The sequence below is a fragment of the Syngnathus scovelli genome, chromosome 9, assembly GCF_024217435.2.
Source record: "Syngnathus scovelli strain Florida chromosome 9, RoL_Ssco_1.2, whole genome shotgun sequence".
Lineage (NCBI taxonomy): Eukaryota > Metazoa > Chordata > Actinopteri > Syngnathiformes > Syngnathidae > Syngnathus > Syngnathus scovelli.
The window spans coordinates 1,681,565-1,697,846 of NC_090855.1; the positions used below are offsets into that span (position 1 = coordinate 1,681,565).

Here is a 16,282-nt window from a genome sequence, read left to right on the forward strand (position 1 = left end):
ACACACGAGCTGAGATGACGCCAGCTCGCCGACTTTCGCTGCCTACCTGCCGGCCGGCCTTCATTGTGTCATGCGGATGGAGGTCAAATTCAATGGCTGCTACTGTACGTAAATACAGATTTGAGCTAATGTTAGCCACGTGCAAATATAGCAACAGGAGCTAAATTTTGAAGTGAAAATATTGACATGGTTCCAGCTCATCAATTCAAGTTGTCATCCCAAGATGGCAACATTGTATCACTTTTTTTTTTCCCGCAACCACTTAAAGCACACACGATGTCAATAATGATTATGCTAATAATAATTTCAAATGGTAATACAAAGTGTTTGAAATTGCCGGTCATGACATTTCCTGTTTGTGCAACGTTAAGAGTGGAAGCTTCAATTGTTTTCGAATTATGCACCGACGAGAGCAAAAGAGGAAATGTGGCGGCTCGGTGCTAATTGTTTTCCTGATGAACAACCGGAGGCCTGAACAACTACGGCAGAATGTCGAAATCCTCCGCAATAACATGATTAAATAAATCACAAATAATTTTATCTTAATATTAAGTATTTTTTGGGAAAAATTGGAATTTAAATATAAGATGTTTTTATTTAAAAAAATACAATGTTATTCTTGAGCGCCTAATTAAAAATATATTACGTAAACCTTTTTTATTTACTTTATTTATTTTTATTTTTTTCTCAAACCCATTTCACATGAAAAAGAATCTAAATTAATTATTTTTCTTTTAAAATCTCATTAATATTGGATTTTTTTTCTTGAAAAAAAAAAAACTCTTGTTGTGATATTAAGACTTTTTCAGGAAAAAAAAAAAGACTTAAATCTTGTAACATCCAAACTTATCTATGAATTATTCACTGATGAGACTGAGGCAGGGAGTGCGGCACTAATTGTTTTCCTGATGAAGAACCGGAGGCTAGAACATCTACAGCGAGGATGTCGAAACTGTCGGCAACATCTTAGTGAAATCCAGCATTCGGAAAAAATCCATTTTTAACTCCTCTTCAAATGGTCGCCTCCCTTTCCGCTGGCACAGATTTGATAAGAGAGTTCAGAGGAGGATAATGAATTCTACCTGGATCACATCATTAGCGCGCTGCGGGTATTACAAAAAAAAAAAAAAAAAGGAGTAGGTGTTCCTAATGTCTTGCACATTCTTCCCAATGACACGCTCGCTGGCAGTTCAATCCACACGATAACAAGGTGAGTGTGTGTTATTCTCACACTCCGTCGCAGCTTTCGTTAGCTGAGGTAGCGTTCAAAGGCAACTCGCGGGGATTTTTCATGCCACGAGAACATCCTTCATCCACTCGAGGTGGTCCACTTGCAACATTACTACTCTTTAAAAGCGACCCTTAATGCTAAACAAGTTTTGAGTGGTGTCAGATACATAAACACGGATAATTAGCAAATCTGCGGAGGACCTAGATAGGAACCCTGGGGGATGCCCGACGACATGAAAAGTGGATTCTCTCAGGAGAATGTGGACATTTTGTGAGCGGATATAAAAGCAGACGTGACGCGGTGGCGCTCTTGAGGAAATGAAGAATATCTGAGGTGCAGCTACTTTTGATGAAAACTACATTGTCCCAGTAGACGGACTGGGCAGAAGAAGCAGTTGAAGAAGGAAAAAAAAAGAAACTCTTCTCATGCCAGATGCTTCAGTGGGAATGTTCCTTGCTTTTCAGTATTTTAAGTTTTGTCTCATGGACTTTTGACACCAACAGCATCAGATGACGATGGAGCAAAACGCAATTAAAAATTAATTACATCAATTAAAAATACTTTTATGGTATCTTACAAAATTTCTGTGGATGAATTTGAGTCAAAAAAAACAATCCCATTGCCAGTTACATCAGCTTCTGAGGACTGAGGACAGATTAGTTTGACATAGCAACACAGCAAGGCTGAAATCTGATTGGACGAAAAAACAACATGTACAGTGGTAGCTGCGATATGATATTTTTGATTTTCTGAAAAGCTAAAAAGCACGGAGAACCTGAGCGAACGCGTCGGCTAAGCTCAGGCAAGAGGGGGGCATGCTAGGTCGTTGCCTCGGAGCCGCCTGCCACACAGATTAGCGCTAAAAGAGCAGTTTGAGAATGTCGCATGGCGGCATCATTATCCCTGACATCTGTTGCTGCATTTCAAAGCTTCAATCTGCTCTCCGCCGTGGAACCGAAGAGGCCGCGAGGGGTCTCGGTGCGACTAGAACATTCGCTTGCCGCCGTCACCTGCCGGCCGGAGGGGAAGTCACCCGGATCGAGCCGGACGGCGGAGGTCAGCTAACGGGTGACCTTTCCCGCCGACGAGCTGCCTCCGGCTCCCGCGTTCCACGCTGTTGTTATTCCTGGAGGCGGAAAATAGGTGACCGTGACACGGCGGAGTCAAAGCACGAAAATCACAGCTGATTGGGTCGGACAAGGGCGATGTGCTACAACGAGGTTTTACAGAATTGACAGCTTGCCACTGACATTTTGTCACGGTTTCTCACTTTAAAACAAATTCTTTCATTCCGACGTCAGAGACGGAAAGTGACATTTGCGCTCAACACAACAGGGCGGAACAAGTGTCAGGTGTCAAACTTCACACCCCTGTCCTTGTTTTTCCGCTATTCCTTTTCACGCAGTTGGTAAATCAAAAGGACATCGACTCCAGTTTGAGCCGTGTGAAAGGCGCTAAATGCAATACAAGGAGAGAATTTATTGGGGAAAAAAAAAAAAAGCAAGCAGTGGCAGCAGGTTAAAAAAAAAAAAAAAAATTTGTATTGAATAGGTTTATCTGGTTGGTTGGTTGATACATTTTCTAAGGTAATAATTTACAAATATAATTTCTGGATGAATAATTTAATTTGTATTATTTTTTAATTCATATAATAATTTTATATTTATTATTATTTATTTTATAATAATTTAAAAAATATACATTTCTAATATTATATTTTCTATTTTATATTTTAGATAAATATTTATCTAAGGTAATAATTTACAAATATAATTTCTGGATGAAAAATAAAATTAATTTGTATTATTTTTTTAATTCATATAATAATTTTATATTTATTTTATAATAATTTAAAAAATATATATTTCTGATTTCTATTTCATCGATTTTTTTGGGCTGCTCCATCACGTGAGCGTGACCTCAGTGCCCTTGCGGTTTATCGAAAAGCTTTTCCTGCTCGCTCGGCGATGTGGTGCTATCGGTGCCAAGTGCCAACTCAACAAACTGGACTAACACGCTCACATTAAGGAAAGACGCCAGCGAGAGACAATGACGCAAATGACAAAAAAGCAGAGCGATACAAAAACTTTCAGCTGACGGAAAAGATGAATGCACGTCTTTGATTTGTTGTGCTTCTTGGATCAAAACGTTCCGTAACGATTGTACCAATTCCAGATGTAGCCAACACGACAACTACGAACGTCAGGCAGATCTTTTTTCTCTCTCTCTCTCTCTCTCTCTCTCTCTCTCAAAACTGTCAGGGCTCGGTTCCTATTACTGTATTGAAGCCGAAATTGAAAGTGTAATTCCGGTTTGGTTGGACTATTAGCTACGTGGCAAACATGATAGCGCTTGGCTAAGTGGGCCGCTGAATGGCCTCCCATGACCCACTGAGATTTTTGGAGCCTGTTGTGCCAGCATCAGCTGCAGCGGGTTGCCGTCTAGGGGGGGTTAAAAAAAAAAAAAAAAAAGTACTCAATGAACTAGTGAACTCAGAAAAAAGCCTAAAAATCTATAAGTAACCAAGTATTTGATATTTGATCACATTACGAACCGCCGCAGTTGCTCGGCGTCCATCTTTGCTGTGTCAACAAAGCTGATTTAGTGGTGGGAGCATCTGCAGGTGGAGGAGGGGGGAATATGTTGGCCAGGTATCTGAAAGATGGTTTTGTACGTCCATGCTGCCAAGCACTGGCAGAAGAACATGATCTCACCTCTCTATCCCCCCCCCCTACCCGCAATCCACTTAACCAATCACGGGTGAGGCTGCAGAGAGAGGTGGGGGTGTTGATGCAGTGCAAAGGAAAGGAAGCCCAAGTGGAGTTGATTTGAAGGTTGGGATAAAGCGAGAATGGAGAAAGCTGGGTAGCAACACCATGAGAGGTTTGCCATTGCTGGATTTTGACAATGCTTTCCACAAAGATGGGTGCTGAAGAAATGATATATTTTTAGTCGCATAATTTTCACAGAGCAATTTTTATCTAAAAAAATAAAATAAAAATTCAACATTTATATTTAAAAACGAATTATTATTTGTGTATTTCCCCCCCCCCCATTTTTTCCAATAGATAATTATTTTGCCCAATTTTCAAGTTATAATACCCCAAAATATTTGGGGATTTTCCTATAACTAGCATTTTGCATATATATATATATTTTTTTTTTTGAAAAATATAATTTTGACTAATATTTAAGTAGGTTGTTTATTTTTCTGGGATTTTTTTGGGGGATTTTCCTATAACTGTATTGCATTTTGCATATATATATTTTTGGGAAAAATATAATTTTGACTAATATTTAAATAGGTTGTTTATTTTTCGTCTAGTTTCACTTTATATTTGAAAATAAAGGGCACATATTTAAGTCGTCTCATGTGATGGCAAACAGTCAAGACATCTCCAAATCGAATAATTAAATAAGGTTGGCGTGAACGAGAAAAGAAACCGATACGCTCTCGACTATCCACGACAATATAGTCATTTTATCAGCTATTTTTTTTGCCCATTCCACATGAACAGCAGTCAAGCAATTACGTCCTGCTTATTAATTTTTTCAACTAAATAAGTTCGTCCTGATGAAACCTTCCAGCATTGTCGTCGGGACAATCGGCAAACTTCGGCGGTGCATCACAGGCGAATGGCGCCGTGACAAAACAAACCAAAAAATGCTTTTGCTTGGTATGACGAGCGTACGGCGACTATGTGGTTTGACCTGTCTGGTAAGATCAACAACAGGAAGCAAAAAGAAGCCTCCAAGGCACACCCATCACGCCGTTAGGTGTGACATCGTTGTGAAGTGGCGGAACAATGACGGGGGGGGGGGGGGGGGGGGGGGGGAGTGCTGTACGGGATTGTTTCTGTTATGGAACTTTCTCTTGGCACTGCTGTTGCTGTTAGGCAACAATCTAGCCGTGCCGAGACAATGGAACCAACCTGAAGCATTCAAAGAACCAATTATGAGCTGGAGGACAATATTCAAACTCATGATAGTTGAATTTGAATGACAAGATGAAGATCATTTTATTAAGAAATAAAATGGTGGTCGAAATGTACATTTCGGGCCTTCACGGCGAAAATGAATTTGATCCGTCATTCACAACGAAATTCAAGTCACAACAAAACAACCTGGCACACAATTTGACAACTGCAACAGCTTTTTGGCACACAACCAACGCAAGGGGGGTCAAAAAAGCGTTTGTTGTCGAGATGAACTTTAAAACAAGCAGCCGCCAGCTGCTTGGACACCGCCCCAATGACTGCTTTCTGTTAGCTTAGCCTAGCGTACAGCGGAACTGCAAGAATGGCTACTAGTTATGATTGAATGATTTATATTTGATTTATTTCCATTAAGAAAGCCGGTTTCAACTGAATTGAGTTTTTAATATCACTCATAATATGGTGAAGCTTTTACAGCTCTGAGGATACGCTAACAAGCGTAGCATAACTCACTGAGGCTACGCTAGCATAACTCACACAAGGTGAATTAATCAATACGACTTCACAATGCAGGTTGGCATGGTGGCCAAAAAAACATATATTCACGCTGACTTTTTAAAAGGTATATACAACGGCGTCTCGACAGGTGGCGGCGAGCCCACCAATCACGACGCTAGACACATTAATAGCCTCGCGAGTCAAGAGGGGAAACCAACAGGTGTGGCGTTATGAGGCTCACTGCAGCACGAGCTAGCAGGGCCGTAAATCTATCTTGAGACACATAACCCCCTCCGACCCCCCTTCAATGACATCCCCCACCAACAAGCCCAATTTGAAGTCAGCTCGGCAACTGACGACAGCCGCTCCACGCTTAATGGTCACGTTTCAAAGTGTCCCCGGTTGCTAGGCTAAAAAACAAATTTCAGTGATCCAGTTGAACTTTTTGTGTATATAAAATGAGATTTCTACTTGGATTAAAATGTCATTAATCAAGACAAAAAAAAATTTAAAAAGCAGATTTCACATGTAAAAAGGCAAGTCCAAGACTGTGTGACTCAAGTCAAGTCATGTGACTTGAGTCCTCCACCTCTGCTATCTACGTTGTAAAATTCCACTCAATCAAAGAGCAGGAAAATCAAACAAACCAACAATTGGATCTGAACCTAAACCTTTTAGTTCCCTCCATAGCTCCAAATTAATAATAATACTAAATCATAATCAAGATTAAATTTGAGTAAGATTACGCAATTCGAGATTTTATTCCAGATTACGAGGAAGGAACGGAGCTACTCAATTAAATTCAACACAGGTCAGATCATAGAGAATATTAATCAATCCCTCTTACCGTGGGGCGGGGAAAAAAACCCAACAGGGACTCTGGATTGAAGCCAGACGGTAGTCCAGAACCAGGCCCAAGATGGCAGCTAGCGTCCCGGTTGCAAAAGAAAGGAAGGTCGACGGAGCACACAAGCGTGGTCGCTCCGCCAGAGAACGTCCGAGTGACAACTGTTGGTGGAACGCCCCGTGGCCCCCCCCCCCCCCCAAGTCCGAACACCCACAAACAACCCTGCTCGCTGAACACCCGGCAACACAACCCCTCCCTCCTCCTCTCACGTCGCTTGTGCATGCCTTCAGCAACTGCCACCGATTCATCAGTTGAACACTGACAGATTTTTTTTTCAGTCATACAACGTTGGCTTTTGATATTTTTCACACCAAATAGACCGCTTAATCAATTTGTGAAACCCATTCGATCATTTTGCGGTCGTAAGTATTTTTAAAATAAAATTCCCGGAATTTATCCAAACTAAAATTTGAACATTATCATCTCAACCTTTTACGTTTTTCAGTTTTTACCGATTTCCAGAGGACGCAAGGACACATCCTTTGCCTTTTTATCCAAAGCAGATGTTTACGTGGTCTTCTGAGTCTAGTTGAAGACTTTACAAGTTTTTAAGTGACAAAAAACGTCATCTTGAAAAGATCAATTGACTCCATTTCAGGTCTAGTCAATCACTTTGAAGCGTTTCAAGTTTCCATGTTTGACATCAAACCAGATGTTGAAACCATCTCAGGAGTTTAATCTATCATGTCGCACAAAATTTCACGTTGGGATGTTTTTGCCATCAAAGCGTCCGTTTTGAGCCAAAACGATTTCATTTCAAGACACTTTTTTTTTTTTTTATTAAATACGTTTTCCCCATTAAACTGTTTAATCCATTTCACGAGTCGAGTTTATGGCTCTGCGGTGTTTTGAAATTTTTTAAAATCAAACTAATGGTACAATCCATTATTTGAGTCTAGAAACTCATTTTATATTCAAAACGATACGAATTTGTAGCCTTTCTTTCTCCGTTGTGGGTGTGAACAGTCAAGCGAGCCAGACCGATTTTCCCCGACTTTTTCCGAGTACTCAGATACGACGGGCCCGTGCTTCTGACCACCACTTGGATTATCTGAACTGCACAGTCCACACAAAGACAGCTGGACAAGTGCACACACACACACACACACACACACACACACACAACACATACACACATGCTCAGCTGTCAGAGAGTTGTACAAACACATTGCTAATGTCTCGTGCCTCTTGGCCAAACGACACTGAAGTGGTGGTGGTGGGTGGGTCCGTCCAAATATGGATTATATTGATATTGGTATCGACATGGACCGATGGATAAGAGGTTAAAAACACTAGACTATCGCCTCTAATCGCAGATTGTTGCACGGTTGTATTTTTTTGGGCTCCCGGCGACCCGCCGTGATTTGTCCTTATTAGTTATTGCTTCCAGACGCGACGGCCTCCTGGAATGTGGCCCAAGGGGGACCAGTGGCACAGACGAGAGCGCTGCACCCCTTTCGGACATTTACGGCGTTGTGTGGAAAGTCAATGACGCGAGTGTTCCGCCCGCCGCCGGCCCCCCGTTTCCCACACCCTCCCGGCCCCGGCGGAGACTTCAAGGTCAAGAAAGGTCACCAGGCGGAGAGTTCTTCCTTGGGAAGCCCGGTCGTTGTCGCTCACAAGGACTCGCTCGCTCCTTTTACAGTCTTTAAGCCGGGCCTTTTATTTTGAAGGACATCTTGATTCTTCCGGATAAATTTGGTGACCGGTCCATTTCGTCTTAATGCAAATATATATTAGAGGTGCAATGATTAATTGATTAATCGACAACTGATCGATTAGTAAAATAATCGTAAAGATTTGTAGTTACCGATTAATCGGTTTGATACTTTTTTTTATTTAAAATTGGTAGCAGTAACGATTTTATTCTCCGTCATTGTCTGATTGATTATGTTTGTTGAATCAAAACAAAACATGATTTGACCTATTTTCCAATATGTTCAAAACATCAGAATATTTTCTGCACCATCACTTCGAAATATCTGAATATATGGATGGAAATTCATCGATTAATCGAAAAAATATTCAATAGGTAACAATTTCAGGATTTGGTGGCCCAAGTGAAAGTCCATGTATGATCTACTAATTTTTTTTTCCCTCTCCCCATCCTTCCAACACACGATGTTGGCCGTCAGCCCGAAAGGAGGATCTGTGATCCTTCCTCCGCTCTCTCGCCGAGCCAAGCGAAGACCTGCCAGGTTGGGTGGGGGAGGCAGCGACACATTCTTGTCCAAGAAGAAGAAGGGAGAAATAGAGAAAGAAGCAGCGAGCCAGCCGGCCTGCAGGCGCGTGGATTTAAGTAAAAAGCCGAGCTCGGCTTCTTGTGCCTGCCAAACGCCGTCCGCCGTGTTTGTTTGTTTGTTTGTTTGTGTCGCTTTACAAAAGAAAAAAGGAGTCACGCTCGTTTGCCACCGATACGCGTGAAAATGAACACGACGCGCTCGCGAGGCTTTGACGCCGTTATGCAAATGAGCCTTCCTTTTTCTTCCCTGGGGAGGATTGGAGAAATTAGAAGAAATGACAAAGCTCTCCTCTGCTCTGACCTACATTGTGCGGCAATTGTACACATTCACTCGCACACGTCTGACAAATCCTGCAGTGTAATAAAGCGGAACATGCTGCAGACATAAAAAAAGTTCTTGAAAGCTGCTCAGACGTTCTGATCGTCAACCTTTCGCAGCCTCAAAGTGACACGGCTCCTTTTAAAACAGGCAGATTTGGAGGCTGAGAGGAGCAAAGCGGCCCACGCAATTGTTAGTTTGCTTTACCGCTGATTTTTACGTTTTTACAGTCGACAGGAACGTCTGGATGGAACCACAACTTGTTGGCTGGCACAAAGTAGGTAGCAAAATAATGGAGGCAGAGAAGGTCCCCAACTAAGCAGGGGAAGTCCGTTTTTTAATATTTCGGGTATTTTTCATGTATGGATTATTTTAAATGATGTGTATTATTTTTATGTGTATATAATTCTGAAAAGTGTCTAATATTGTGCCCAATATTTTGGCTTTTAAGTTTCTAATATTTGTGTATTTTCTGTCTAGCATTTATGCAGATTTTACAATGTGTGTTTTTGTTATTTATTTAATTTTATTTATTTATTTATTTATTTATTTATTTATTTATTTATTTATTTATTTATTTATTTAATCACACGTGCATTGTCCTTTATACTTTTGATTTTTTTTTGCGTATTTTCAATATTTGTTTGTATAATATTTGTCAGTGTTTTCAAATTAGTTTTACATAAGAACGTTGTATTTTTTAAATATTTTTATGTTCTTTTTCCCCCCAAAAATTGTGTATTATTTCTTTTGCTATGGTTATAAGCATGCAAATGAAAATAAATATGTTTTGTGCACTCTCATGAGTAAATCCCGGTCACACAGTATTTCTAGCAAATACGAGGCGACACTCTCTGTCTCGACAAGGCCCTCCCCATCCGCCCCCCCAACACACACATCCTCCCTGAAGCTGTCACAGCCAAAGGTGAAAGTTCAAGAGCGTCACGACGAGCCCTAACAGACGTTCCACGTCTGCTCGGCTCAGCTGCCCTCTGAAAAAAAAACTACAAACGTCCTCAGCTGCTGCTGCTTCATTTGATGGTGAAATTAATAAAAGGAAGAATCTGCAAAGAGACCAGACTTTGCCGCCATATCCTCATTAACACGCCACCCCGCGCGGCCGCGTTATAGTTTAATCTGTCGAGCAAATTAAAGTCATAAATCACCCGACAGCTGCGACGACTCCCATGACGCGACCGACCGACCGCAGACGTTTTTGCTTACGTGCGGTAAAATAAAAGCCGACTCACCCCAGCAAAAACAAAACGCTTTTGCTCGGAGGAGCAACTTTAGGAATCTGACGTCACGTTCGGGTCTAAGCTCATATTCAAAATGGCCGACGCACTTTCCCCCCCCAGATTTTCTTGTTCTAAATTTTAATATAAAAGTTGAATTTTAATGAAGTGGGACTGTCACAATCCCAAAAGGAGACAGGATGCTGTATGTGCAAGCGACAACTGACCACACACACACACACACACGGACACACACACACACACTTCTCCTCAGAAACAGCTGACGCTTTAACAGGCTTACAACAGCTGACAGGCTACAGGTGGGTCAGAGGGGACCCTTCATAAGTCCTCTGTCCCCCATTTGGAGAGCTCACCATGTGTACACACACACACACACAAATCGACACACACCTGTTGTGACTCCAGAGGAATTGCCATATCGACCACGTCCTCTCCGAGCATGAAAACAAGCCTTTATGACCCTCCGAGCATGTGTCGGAGAGGGCCTGTGTGTGGCGACAGATGCTAGCTAGCGGTGAGCCCAGCTAAAAGCTCTAAGCTTCTTTGCTTCGGGCAAGGAGGAGGTGGCGGCGGCATTATGATCAGAAGAAGAACATGTTAATCCGTCAGTGAATGGAAATAATGTGTAGCTCGATATCAAATAGTACGTGGAGGATGCACAAATAGTACTTGGATGATGCTAACGTAATGATCGCTCTGGTTTAACGTCAATGAAGCAGGAGGGAAATAAAGTCGTTAACGAGCACAGCGATTAATTACAGTTAATGGAACTAGGCAGCTTTTTTTTTTAAACCAAAACATTCTTCCGAAACACAGCTACCAAAATAAACGGTCAGATAAGGGCCACACAAAATAAAACAGTAAAATTATTTGAAATCTGCTGGAGTTGAACTGAGTTCACTCCAATTATAAGGTGAGAACATCCTCTCCAAATATAAAGAGATAAAAATTGAGTACAGTTTCAAAACAGGAAGTCAAGTACATAAAATGATACGATGTGATTATCCCCAATTACACAACGATACAATTTACGATGCAATACAGTTTTACTCCAAGGAAAATGCTTACAAAGGCAATTTTTTTTTTCCTAACCACTCTTTGATTATTTAATTAGTTTACTCAACAAATCCTGAAGGCATAAACACTTTTCAATATGTCAAGAAAATATTCAGTTATTGACAAGTGTTGTTTCAAAGGTTCATTTTAATTAAAACATTACAACGCGTTTGACTATTTGACAAAATAATTGTCTTGTTGTTCATAATGTTTTGCTTTTCATTTCACTTCATGCAAGTTATTGCAAATTAAAACGGTTGTGAGCGGAAACATTTAAGTGTCAGGAGCGAGATGCTGACATTTCTGCTTCTAAACTTTTTGTCAGAAGAAAAAAAAAAGTGAAATGCGGCGGGATATTTAGGACAAGCTTAGACTTGAAAGCAAAACATTTCTAGGTGTTGTTCTTTTGACGATAAATACAAGTGAGATAAAAAAAACATCTGCGCATGATATATTCCTGCCGTGTACGCAAAAACAGCCACGTTTTGACTTTATAAAAACCGCCAAACGACTTTGTCCTCCGTCGCTAAAGTGCTGCTGTTTCGCTGCGTGAGGCAAAAACTTCATTTCATATTTCATATTCATGAGCGTGGCGTGCAACATCGCTGTGAGCCGGGCTAACGTGACCAGTGTGAAAAGTCACTGACATCGTGTCACCATGGCGACAAGCATGAGCGACACAATCAGCACCAGGAGATACGCTTGAACTCAAGTGGTGTGTAGATTAGCCTAAAAGATTAAAGTGAAATATTTTCTTCACAATAATATGTTGTATGTGCCGCCGCTAGTCGAAACACTCCAGTCTGATTAATATTGTGTTTGTGGAATTTGAATGTAGCATCAAAAATCTATTTGTGTTTATCCATCTCAGGGGGCGGCCATTTTGTCGCTTGCTGTCGAGTGAAAATGACATCACAGTTGCCCAGGTCCCAACCAATCACGGCTCACCAGTTTTCTGAAGCTGAGCCGTGATTGGTTGTAACCTGAGCAACTGTGATGTCATAGCTAAGTGGCAAAATGGCCGCCTCCTGAGATAGATTCTAAAAAAGGGAATTTTGCCTGTTTAATTTATATTCCACAAAAGAAACATCAATCAGAACACTAGTTGGGCTGGCACAGAACATATTATTCCAAAGACAAATTTCGAATTGACGTCTTTCCAAGATATGCAATAAAAAATGCATTAAAATTGATCTAATAGAGGACGCGCACAAAGCGAAGATCATCATTTGATGGCTCCGTATCCTCCTGGAGGAAGCGGGAGGACTCTGGAGTTGCAGCTATAATGTGATAACCAGTTCAATAACATAAACAAGTGCCAGAATCCTCCGGAGACTGTGTGCGCTGCGTGTATGCGTGTGTGTGTGTGTGTGTGTGTGTGTGAGTGGGCGGATGTGTGTGTCTTTTGCTTGTGTGCGAGTGTGTGGGCTGGAGAGGCCTGGGCGAGAGGTGAGGACGAGTCAGCCATTGAACAGCATCAAATAAAACGTTATCTAATGCCTGCCATGCTGACACCAAACAAGTGCGCTTTCTCTCTAGAACTCGTTGGCTCTCCAAATCGACTGCAAGTGAGCGTCATCTTGCTTTGCTGTGTGAAGAAGAAAAAAAAAAAATCTTCACACGTTCGGAGCAAATATCGAAACACTTCCAGGACCTTTTCGCTTGTTTGTGTTAAAGGATTTGTACCCTAATGTTTTTTTCAACCAGGGACAGGTTCACTACTTTTTGTACTTTTGCCAAATAATATAATCAATTGATATGAAATAAAATCCAAATGCTTCCACTCATTTTGGCAACTCAAATGCGGACTCAGGAAGTAGCAAGAGCACAGAATAAAAATATCGAATCTGTAAAATGTCATACGTCTGTTTCATAAAGGCGTCTTGGAGTACACTCATCTCCCAGCCTCCGTGTTGTGTAATCAAAGCGCCTTTTGCTCCAAAGCAGAATACGAGCTGCGAGTCGTCTTTGCCAGAAATGCTTTTTGTTGGAGTCGCTGCCAACGCTTTTTGACAGCAGCGCTCGTCGCGGCTCGGGAAGACGGAACTAAAGACGTGGAGGTTGCTCGCTACGCCACCGGCAGTTCTGTTCAGTCTGGTCGAGTCGGAATTCACATTTTGGTTTGTTTTTTTTTGCTCGCCTGAACCATTTTTTGGTTGGACCGCACTAGCTCCTTTGGTATTGCAGGCGTCACATGACCTCCTTCTGGTTTCACCTTCTGTTGCTGGCTCAGTCCAGAAGTCTCACTGCCAAAGCCCACATCCAAATGGATGGCCCCCTAGAGTTTGGGGATTTTTTTTTTTTTATTCCACCCATAAAGAGAGTTTGACTTAAATTAAGTATCCGAAGCAGACATATAAAACTAAAAAGTCTGAAAGCACACAGGAAGTCTAATATTTCAGAGTGGTCAGGTTAGCATTAAGCTAACGAATATTGACCAACCAAGCTTTGGCAACTTCTTTAAATTTTGCTTTCTTTAAAAATTCAGCTCCTGAAACAAGTTTCACCGAGCAACAAGAGATCTGGTAAGCACATAAAAAAAGTAGTTTTTTAAAAAAAGCTAAGCTAGAAAAACAAAGTCGGCCATTTTGGATTGAAACGGCGATGGTCAAGAGGGCCGATTCCAGGTGTCCATTAAAGGTTAACTTTTGTTTTGATTGGTGGATAGAGACAGTAAAGTTTTCCGCAATTTATTTTCTTTCAAACTATTAACAAGCTATTTATTTTTGATGCTACACAACCGTCAAAAACAACAATCTGAGTTTTGCTCGTGACTAAACGGAGAACGCCGACCCAAGTGAAGCTTTCTACTTCTACAATCAAATAGCGTGAAGTTTGCGACTTTGACTCAACTGTCACTTTCGACACGAGCACAAAATCCAAACTAAAACTCTCATTGTCCGACTTCTTCTCCTCCACTTCAATCTTCAGCCAAAAGCTCCCGGCTAGCGTAATTGAGAAGTATCTTAATGCAATTTCAAATAAAAGACGGCATGGCTGAAGGTTGCCAGAAGCCGAACTAAACGGATTCAAATGGAATCTAAGTGGATTTTGACACCGTGACCCAGTCAAGGTCAAGCCGGCATCAGAATTTTTTTTTCCTGTGTGTGGCGCAGAAACTCCGAGCGCCGCCGTTTCCCCGCCACTTGAGGATAATCCCGTAAATTGCGCTCCAAATTGCCTTTAACCTACATGAGAGTCCGCAGCTTGCGGAATGACGCGGGACCACCGCAGAAAAAAAAAAGCGTCAGCAGGCAGCGATCTCCCTGGATATTAAATGTAATGAGACGGCCAGATTCTGTCAGATGCCGTAATCCCCGATGAAAACAAATGGAGTCTTCATTCAGCGTTTTTCATTTGCTCATCTGCGGCAACCAAAGCCAGGTCGGTCATTTCCATCCTGGCACGGAAGCGGCGTATTTAGAGCAATTCCGTCCGAGGCGGAGCGGATAAATTTAGCGCTTTGTACTGATTATTTTTAGCCAAAATCGACAACTGAGCAGGGATTACCGCTTTTTCTTTTTTTTTCTTCTCCTTTTTAATTTCCATGAATGTTTATGCAACATGGCGTGGACAGATGACAGCCAAGATCAGGAATGACTCCACAATGAGATCATCGCAGTGTAAACGATCCCAGTCCAGCACTGCTGACCTTTAGGAACGGGGAGTGAAGGCCAGCCGGCTGTCCACTTGGGGAGATCCGGTGTCCATTATTGTTCTACTCGGTCCAAGAATTGAAGGGTTTAATCTTGGACGCAACACGAAAGTCACCATGTGGCACTCATTTGAACCAAAAATGAAGGCTCAACCAATAAAAGCCCAATTCCAGTAAATATTTTTTGGTTGGAAAGCAGTTGGACGGAATATCTAGGACAAATTTGTCCTGGAAATTGATCGTTCAAAACTAAAATGTGCCCTGCGAACAAAAACAGTGCCTTGCCAGCATGGATATTTTTTTTGTGGGTCTACTTATGATCGACACATCAACCAAATTTCACGTTTTGTTAAACTGATTATGGGGATTGAACTTTTAAAAAAATAAATAAGAAATAGATGTAGCTTAAGTTGTTTAGAGTCTCTTTTTTGTGGGTCTACTGAAGATAAACATGCCTGCCAAATTTCATGTGAAGTGAAGCTGCTCCAAAACTGCTAAGAACATTTTTTCATACAAGATTCTGTAATGAGCCGAGCTAGTAATAAAGATGGACTTGTATGTTTTAAATCTAAAAAAACAAACCAAAAAAAAAATCAATTAATGTCGCTGACTTTTGTTTGCCAACACCACTTTCTGTGAAGTGCGTTGCGGTGAAACCAAGCCTAATTGCATCACGTTGCAGCACTGAAAATCCAAACAGCCACAAGGAGTTTTTAATGATCTCAAATCATTGAGAAAAAAAAAAAAAAAAAAAAAAACAGTAGGGAACATGAGAACAATACCACAGGCTGTCTGGCAATTCCCAGAATGAGCATTGATTAAATCAACTTATTAACGATCTCGGGGGATACGCAAGACAAAAAACAAAACAAAAAAATACAACGCACTTAGAAAACTAAGCTAAGCTCACTTCAGTATTAATTGCTACAAATGTTTTGCAGCTAATTGATTGTGTAGTGGCTCATACAAAAGGGACAAAAGTATTGGGACACTACCAATCCCACGAACTATTTGTACAGGGAGGTCATTCCTTCCTGCCTTAATACTCGAGTATGGAAACGAACAAAAATGGGGCAAGGATCGTGGGTGGCACACGGACAACACATGTTCACCTGGCAGGACGTTTCCTCTGCCGCAAGAGAGGTGAAAGGTAAGCAGCCAAAAAAACGTGACAGCGGGCGAG

General features: G+C 41.4%; 1 protein-coding gene across 7 annotated transcripts in view; it reads right to left on the reverse strand.

Annotated features, from left to right (window-relative positions):
• The window catches only part of mef2d (myocyte enhancer factor 2d), a 38,426-nt gene that overhangs the window by 19,385 nt on the left and 2,759 nt on the right, over window positions 1–16,282 (reverse strand). Inside the window, exon 1 of one of the 7 annotated variants that reach the window (XM_049731859.1) lies at window positions 6,512–6,683. The exons of the other annotated variants lie outside the window; for them this stretch is intronic. The gene's annotated coding sequence lies outside the window, so the exon portion shown is untranslated. Of the gene's footprint in view, window positions 1–6,511; window positions 6,684–16,282 lie in introns of those variants that run through there. 7 annotated transcript variants of the gene reach the window in all.